We start from the raw sequence: 9,711 nt of genomic DNA, 5'->3' as shown, positions 1-9,711 counted from the left end.
TAAGCAATAAGCAAATATTCATCTAGTTGTTTTCTGTTGTTCGTTTATAAAGTAAAGCAAAGTACTTGTAGTTAATAAAGTGAAAAAATACTAATATAACTTAAAAGCTTAATAAATTACTTAATAAAATAGTTAAATTTCAATCTATAAAATTTAACTAGTACTATCTGTAAGTTTATTTTTATGTAAGTTTATGTTTATGCAAATAAATTTGAAAGTCCTTTCGTCTGTAAATATACTTTTTTTATTGTTAGAACCACTGACATTGTATGTAAGTTTGAACATAACTAATGCAACATTTTAAGTAAAATATGATAAAAACACTATTAGAAAGCGTTTATTTATAGTTTATAACACTAAAGTTGTTTTTTAGTATTAAATTTCTCATTGACATTTTTAGTAAAAGCATAAAAATCGAAATTGTTTGTTTTTCTTGTTTTTTTAATCTTGGCACAGCTTGATAAAATTTAAATTAAAAGCTTAAAACTAAATGTAAGATTTGTTTAAAAACAACGATGCTAAATAGGCAGTTTTTTTCAAACTAAAGTTTTGCAATATGATTGATTTAATAAACAGGAGTATTTTTTAATCTTTAATAACTAACTTAAAATATAGGGCTAATCAAAATAAAGTGAATTGTATTTTAAGTTTTTTTAACAGAATAATGTTATAACCTTTGTTTCTAAAGTTTTATTTTTTTATTTAAATTTGTTTTAGATCTTTAATAACTTAGCTTTAACAAAGTTAATTGTTTTTTTTTGTAAACTTTACTAAGCAAATATGATTAATTTAAATAAACAAAGTTGGTTTTAAGAAAAAAAGTCCAGCAAAAGTCTGTTTAGATCGTAGTTATTAAAATAGTACATAGTACTTACTACTTGGTTCTAAAAGGGTAAAACTTGTCTCATGAGACTGTAAGGTACACACTTTTTATTGGCTAAATGGTATGTACTTTATTTGCTAATTTTATTTAGTCCGAATAATAAAATTTATTCTCTTTTTCTTTTTTACTCAACTTAGAATAATTTACCCTAAACTTTTTTATAAAAACGGCTTATTTATGCTTACTATTCATCTTGATTTAGTAAGAAATGCAAATGACTGCTAAAACTTTTAGAAATCGAATTTTACCGGTGTAAAACAAAAATGATAGTCCCGTATAAAATAAAATAAAAATAATCGAACTTCAATACTAGTCTAACATAATAAAATAACTAAATATTGCAGTAAACATTATTTCTTATTGTTTATCAGAAGTCAGTAACTTTAATTTACCTAACAAAAAAATTAGCAGTCTTTTTTCTGTTTTTTTGTTTACTTATCCCTGACCCATCAGAAAAAAATTTTAAAAGGTAAAACTATAACTACAAAATTAAACAAACAAGAATAATTGTCTTTAATGCTTTTTATTACTTTTATTTGATCTAAAAAGTTTTGTACTTAGTTTTAGATTAAATTAGTTTTTAACCGTTCTCCATTTTTAAATACGTCTTTTAATTGTGTTGTTAAGTATAATTTTCTAACATAAACTTATAATACGACAAAATAGTTTTCATTAAGTAGTTAAAACAATATTTTATAACAAACTGTTAACACAAATTAACAAAAAGAAGTGATTATTGTTACTAACTTTTTTAAACTAAATTATAAATATGTATATTGAAATCATTTGATGTTCTTTCACTAATGTTAAAAAAAAATCTATTGGTTATTAAATAAATCATATATAAATTACTGTTTACTATCATTTCTAACTCGCTATCATTTCTAACCTGATCACTTCTAACTCGATCACTTCTAACCCGATCACTTCTAACCCGATTACTTCTAACCCGATCACTTCTAACCCAATCATTTCTAACCCGATCATTTCTAACCCGATCACTTCTAACCCGATCACTTCTAACCCGATCACTTCTAACCCGATCGTTTCTAACCCGATCACTTCTAACCCGATCATTTCTAACCCGATCATTTCTAACCCGATCACTTCTAACTCAATCACTTCTAACTCGATCATTTCTAACCCGATCACTTCTAACCCGATCATTTCTAACAAGATCATTTCTAACCCGATCATTTCTACCCCGATCATATCTAACCCGATCATTTCTAACCCGATCGTTTCTAACCCGATCATATCTAACCCGATATTTATTTAGCCGATCTGTATTAATATATTAATTTATTATTTATTTAAGATAAGGATTTGTTTTAAAAACAATATTATCTCAACAAAATTGTTTTCTTTAGATGTTTAGTTTATTTTGTTTAAAATAAAACGTAATGTTCTAGTTATACGAATAAAAGTGAAACAAGTTGTATGGATAAAAGTTAAACCAGTTACTCAAATGAAGGCTGAACCAGTTGTTGAAATAATGTGAAGCCAGTTGTTCGAATGAAAGTGAAACCAGTTTTGTAGTAAAACCATTTGTTCGGGTGAAGTTGAAGTAGGATATTGTTGTTCTCTTTTCGGAAGCACCGGAATTATAAATTTTGTGTTATAATTTTTGTGTTTTTATGTTAATTTTTAAACTTTAAGTAGTTAAACTCAGTTTTTTTCATTTTTAATGTACAATTTTGGTTTATTTTTGTCTTTTTGTTGTATGTCTTTCTGTATAAGTGGCCTAGGTTTTGATGCCTGGGTCCTTCGTATGACAATAAACTTACAATAATAATGTTCAGATAGCTTTTGTTTAAAATTTAATTGTTGATATTAATTGGTTCGTTTATTGTTTTGACACTAAGGCTTAAAATTGGATTATAATTAAGTGTAGTTAATTATTTAAAAAGCATTAGGAAAAGTATAAGTATTTTGTATTCTAAAGATTAAATATTAAGTTTTGATAGTCGTCAATGTAAGGAATACATTGAGTATCGCAGCTGTTAAAGTCTATTCTGTACTTTCTTTTGTAATGATTCTATATGGTTAATATATATTTTTAAGTGTAGAAACCAGATTGTCAATTTGCCTTTAAATTCAGGGAGAATTTATACGAAATACAACTTTTAAAAAATATTAATATCAGCGTTTATGAAACTTTAAATAATACAGTTAATAAAATTTAGTAATTGTAATGGTAGTTTTATTTAAAATTAATATCATTAAATTCTAAGTTTTTTAAACGAAAGTGTATACTGTTTAATACAATGCCAAAAGTAGAGGTAGAAGGTTTTTTAAATACTTAGAACTTGTCATTAACTCGAACTTTAATTTAATTTTAATTCTTAAATCAACTGGTAAATTGTATATGAAAATTAACTGTAATTAAGTTTAATTAATTATAATAAACTTAACTATGAAAGTTTAGTGTCGAAAACTTATTATTACGCATTTTTTCTTTTTCTTTTGAAATAAAACTTATGTAGGGCAAAATAAATTTACATTTTTCATAAAAAGTTAAAATTGCAAAAACACGATTATTCTCACGATTAATAATAGATATTTCTAAAATAATTTTCTTGATATCTTTTAAAAGTTATTGTTTTACAGTTTTTCAAAAACACAAAAACTTATAGATTACATAGCGATCATTAAATACGAAATGTAAATACTAGTTATTAGATTAAACTATATAACTCAAAAACTTATAACAAAATAATAAAACCAGTTTGTATTGTGAAACCTATTATAAAGGTTTAAACTTTTAATAAAGAAAAAACTCATCATATCTATATAAATTTAGAGGTGCAAAAAACCACCGAGAATAAAGTCAATAGACTGCAAGCTGGCTTTACTGTAATGAATAAAAAATAAATATGTTTTGTGTAATAATCGTCTGGAAAAATACTTGATTAAAAGAAACAAAGAACTTAACGGAGTTTTTATAAATTTCGGTACTTACTACTAAATTTCAAATAAACATAGCAAAAAGGTTGGTCATTTATATTCTAAAACTTGGCAAGTTTAATGAAATATGATAAAAAATGTTTTAAAATAATAAAGTTTTTGAATACTTTTTAATTTTTAAAGTCTCCTATTTTTTGAGACTTCTTAAGCTGCTAAAAAAATACTATAAAATTATAGATTTGATAAATATTGTTAACTGCTTATAATTATTTATTTACTGGAACTATTAAAAACCACGAACGAATATATTCTGTAGATAAGACTTTACAATATCAGAAGGAATACTATAAAATCATTTTTTACTAAGAGTAACAGCTAATCATAAAACACTGAAATAAGTTTTATAAGTTTCCTGAACATGACGTTAAAAGGTATCCAAGTGGTGTACGACTCGATAACCGAAAGGTTTTTTCGTGCTCCAGGTCCTAGGACCTAATATTTTGAGCAATTTTTTTGTCGTTCAACAAACAATATGATTAAATTTGTAGTATAGTTTATCTTTCTTATAAGTTTTTTTTTTATGATATTAAATGTTAACGTCATGACTTATAACTTATGAGTGTGTTATATTGTATCTATAGAACAGCACTACTATCTAAAATTGCTGTATTCAATTAACATATTCAATGCCACAGCATTTATTTTCTACTTCAATAATTTTCTATACCGTTTTCCCTGCTATAACAAGATTCAGATAAAACTAAATAAAAAGTTCATTAACATTATTAATTATAATTTATTTTTTTAACAACTAAGTTTTTCAACAACTTTACCATAAAATTTAGATTTAAACCTGATTTCTTTATATTAAAAGTATCATATATGGACACTGCTTTTAAAATTTAACTAAGTTTCTCAAAAAAAATTAAATACCTTCAAAACAACTTAATAAAATATAAAAGTTACTTCTAATTTTTAACCAACAATTAATATATTAATAACTAATAAACGTTTAGACTTTTTATTTACATGGCTAGGTGTTGAATATTCACAAAAGCACACTTTTTCACGGAAACATTTTTGCACAGCATCACTTTTGCAGGAGGGGTCGATTTTGCACAAAGGATCTCTTCATACGAAATCACTTTTGCACGTGTTCAAAATTTTTTCTTTTCTTTTGTTAATTTATTTTTTATTTAATTTTTTTTTCCTTGTTTGTTGTCATTATTATTTTTATATGTATATATATATTTTTTTAAACTTTTTATTTATATTTGATATCACTGTTACCGTTTACCCTTGGTAGGTAATTTTGTTATCATTTTATTAATTTTCTATTTTATTTTTACTCTCGTGCAAAAGTGACCCTTCGTGCATATTTACAAGACTGCATAATCAGTTACAAAGGATGTCTTATGTTAACTAAAATAAAAGAAATTGATAAATATAAAAGTTAAATTTCTATTAGCTATTTTTTTACGATCTAAACGAAATAAGTCTGTTAGAATAAAAAAAAAATATTTTCTTAATAGTTTTTAAGAGTTGTTGCTATTAGAATATTTAAATAAGATATCACTAACTAATAATATAAAATAATCAATTAAAAACACACTAAAACAACTACTTTCTAGATTAGAAAATAAGCAGCTAAAGTCTAGTTTATGTTACAAAATTAATGATTATTGAATACTTTTACTACTTTTTTTAAGCAGCTGATTTTTATTGTTTAAGTTAATATATTATCTATAAAGTGAATAAAACTCAACGAGTAGTAATTTTAATTTCAAAAACAACTTTATTAAATCTTGTTTAAATCTAAGATTGTTAGTTTTTCCGTCAACTACTTATTGTCCTATTAATAGTAATTTAAAAGAAATGAGATGAATTTGCCATCATTTAATAAGCGATGGGCTGTGCACGGCAAGACAAATGACCATCATCAACAGTTTTCAATAATCGGTCTTAATTAGGATTTCATCGGTTGTAGATTGTTTTGGAATCTGTTGTTGATTGCCATGCGGCGCAGTTTAAAGTTTAAACCTTGTTTTTGCCTAACGGGTAGTCATTGATTTGAAAGTTTTTGTCGTTTTTGTAGACATTGAAAGTTACTTAAGAAATTAATTTGCTTCGATTTATGAAATAAAAGTAGTTTTATAATAAAAAAATAGACATACTCGTAAAAAAAAGTTTTATTTTAAATTATTTCAGCATATTAAATTTACGAACTGTTTGTTTGTAATTTCAAAAATTTAAAACGTAATCAAAATAATAAACTGCTGTATTGAAAAAAGAATAATTGTTCCATAAAATGAAATTATTTAAATAAAAACATTATCGAAACTGTGTGTGCGCATTTAGTATTTTTATCAAATAAAAAAAAAACAATTACTTAAGCAACTAACAAAATTATTACTAGTTTTATAATCAACTGACCAATGTTTGTTATTCATTGAAAACAGATGATACCTAACTTTTTTTTATTTCTTTAGTTGATATTTTAATTCATTTATTTAATTATAACGTTCGCTATAATTCTGTTACAACTTTGTAATTTTTAGCACTTTTGTAGAATGTTTTTGTTTCCCTTATTTAAGTTATTTTTCAATATTTAAACATTGAATAAACCATTTTAGCTGTAAACAAGCAATAGTATGTTTACTTTTATCTCATGTAGTATTTTACAACAATTGCTTAAACAGTAATATCATATTTACAACATAAATGAATATATTGTTTATTGAACGACAAAAAATACGCTCAAAAGGTTTGGTTCAGGACCTGGTGTACAAAAAACCTTTCGGTTATCAAGTCATACACCAGAACAGTTTAACATCATGCCCAGGACTAAATGAATGTTTTAGTGCAATAATTAAGATGTTAGTACAATATGATTTAGTGCTTATGTACTTCAGCTCGCTTGGTTACATTTCAGCAGTTGTTTCTTGCGACTATTCCTGCCTGATGAATCCTAATAAGAACAATGTGGCCATAGGTTGTCTCAGTTGTTGTTGGTTGTGTGGTGAAGTTTGTTTGTTAATGATCGCTCAAAAATTTTAAAACTTTGTTTATGATGCCCCAAAAATACATAATGTGTATTTATGCCTGCAATTTTTACAATTAACATTAAACTAACCTAAATTTGAAACTCTTTAACTAAAAAAATTATCCCTTAGTGACACATAATTAAAAAAGAACTCACAAGTTTAAATACAAACACTAAAAATCACAAAGTTTTAGAAAATTATAAAGCTTAAATTCCAAAGCAAGTATATGCCCAGCAAGTTTCTTATATTTTAATCATGATTTTTCTTTACTAGCATGAAGTTTTTGTGATATCCAATATTATAATACTTAGATATCCTATAAAACCTAATTCAGAACATTCAATTTTAAATTTAAAAAACTTATACTTTTCTGACAACATTGAAACTTTATATTTAAGTTCTTAAAGGTCTTATTTTAATTGTCCATTCCTTAATTTTTGCTATTTGGCTGTTTTTATGAGCAGTGACATTATAATACAGTGATTCTTCATTTTATGTTAAAATGTTTATTCACAGCTTTATACTTTAGATTAAAAAAAATTGATACTTATACTTTTCTGACACGTTGAAAATTTATATTTAAGTTCTTAAAGGTCTTATTTAAATTGTGCATTCCTTAATTTTTGCCATTCGGCTGATTTTTATGAGCAGTGATATTTCTAATACAATTCATTTTAACTAAAACTTCTTTGTTGGATTAAAACTTTTTATTTTAGTATACTAAGTTTGGCACGTTTTTAGCTATTTTTTTAGCCGTGAAGATGTAATAATTTAATGAAGCTACTTAAATCACATTTACTATAATATTTTTTCTTAAGAAAATTGGAAGGATTAATTAAGCAATTTAACTTTTTAAAGCAGTTTATGTTGCTTTGCACTGCATTCTGCACTCCGTGACTTCACTGATAACATCTATCAAAATTTAGACTAGATATAAACACAAAAAATATATAGTTAAATTTGAAAAGTAAGTAAACTAGGTTTAAAAAACATTGTTGTTAAATTTTAACAAACTTTCTTATTTTACCATACAAAAGATACAAGTATTTTACTATTTTATTGCAAAATTAAAATAAAAAATGAAAAAAATAATAATGAAATTTGAAAATACTAGTTAATAAAAATTAATCTTTGTAATTCACAATATTTTCAGCAATATATTAATATAACTAGTTTTTATTGAAAAAATAAAAAGTTTTACCAAATTCAAAAATTTTATCGTAAAACAAACAAAAAGAAGATAAAGTAATTAAAATTATGTTTATGAAAATATATATATAAAAAGCTACCTTGGTTGTACACATGTTTAAACAAAATAAAAAAGTTAAAACAAAGGAATTAAAGTTGTTAATAAAAACTTTTCATAAAAGTTATAACAATAAATATTGAGAAAAACATGATAATTTTTTAAAACTAAGCTTAAAGCTCCTCACAACTTTCTAACAAAACTGAATAACTACACAAATTGCAGATGAACTTTTGTTTTTTACAATATTTTACGTTTTTAAAGAATACTCCAAGCAGCATATATGGTACCACTAGCCACAATTTCCACAGCCTAACTAAAATTTTAAAAACTCAATTATTATATAATTAAGAAGATAATAGTCTAAACTGGTAAGTAGTTTGTAACATATATAAACGTATATGTTAGCAAAATTTTGTCTAACCAAATTATTATTTTTTTCTTTTTTTAGCCTGCCAACTGTCATTGCAGGTGGGTGGTAATTTTTGCAAATATTACAAGAAATCGTATTGATTACTGTAAATAAAGTTCTAATTACTTTTAAGACCATTTTAATCATATGATACTACAAAAACATAATAAAATTTAGTAACAAATAATTTCCCTCCTTCGCTAATTAATCTCGTTGCTACTTCTAATCTTTTGTAATAGTTTTTTTCTTCACCAGTTGTCAGCTTTATTTCTGATGGAAATAATGGAAGACTTGAGAGTATTTCTTCTGCAGCCTGAATATTTAAACTAAATGAATAATTTCATTATCAAATAATATAAGTCAAATCAAATAACATAGTTACTTATACTTGTTTATAGACTAATTAGACACTTCATTTTTACCTCGAGTACATGTAGTCCACAACTAGAACAGTCTTTTTGTCTGCTGTGACTTGTTCCAACAGCTTTTACTCACTGACCATCTTCAATAACTCTGCGTCGTTCTTAACTTGTTGCCTATTTCAATAAAAAAAAAATCCGAAATAACTATATAAATATCTAATTAAGGTTACTTAAATACGTAAAAATTGAAAACAATTTTTTATAGCTATTGTTAACAATGTACTAATTTTAAATCTTTTGTTTAATATTTGTTACTTTTGTGTAATACATGTTTACAACCAAAGTAGCTATAAACTGAATTTAAAATACTTTATCTGCTTGTCATTTGTCTTACAATAAAATTTTTGATTTTAAGAAAACTGTTGTTTTTTATAAAAACTAGTTTTGCTAAACATATCGTAAATAAAAAATACAAATAGCTGAATATCATTAAACAACACAGCTTTTACAACACAATTAAAACACATTCAACAACACAGCTTTAAAATTAGAATAAGACCTTTAAAAACTTAAATACAAAGTTTTAATATTGTCAAATAAAATTAAGTATTGACTTTTTTTAATTTAATGTATAAAGCTGTGTATAAAAATTTTAACATATAATGAAAAATCACTGTATTAGAAATGTCACTAAAATGTCACTAAATTAGAAATGTCACTAAATTCTCATAAAAAAACTGCCAAATAGCAAAAATTAAGGAATGGACAATTAAAATAAGACCTTTAAGAACTTAAATATAGAGTTTCAATGTTGTCAGAAAATTATAAGTATGGACTTTTTAAAGTTTAAAATTGAA

This window comes from Thalia democratica, chromosome 4, assembly GCF_965202585.1.
Source record: "Thalia democratica chromosome 4, ktThaDemo2.hap1.1, whole genome shotgun sequence".
NCBI lineage: Eukaryota > Metazoa > Chordata > Thaliacea > Salpida > Salpidae > Thalia > Thalia democratica.
Note: the sequence above shows the minus strand (reverse complement) of the source record.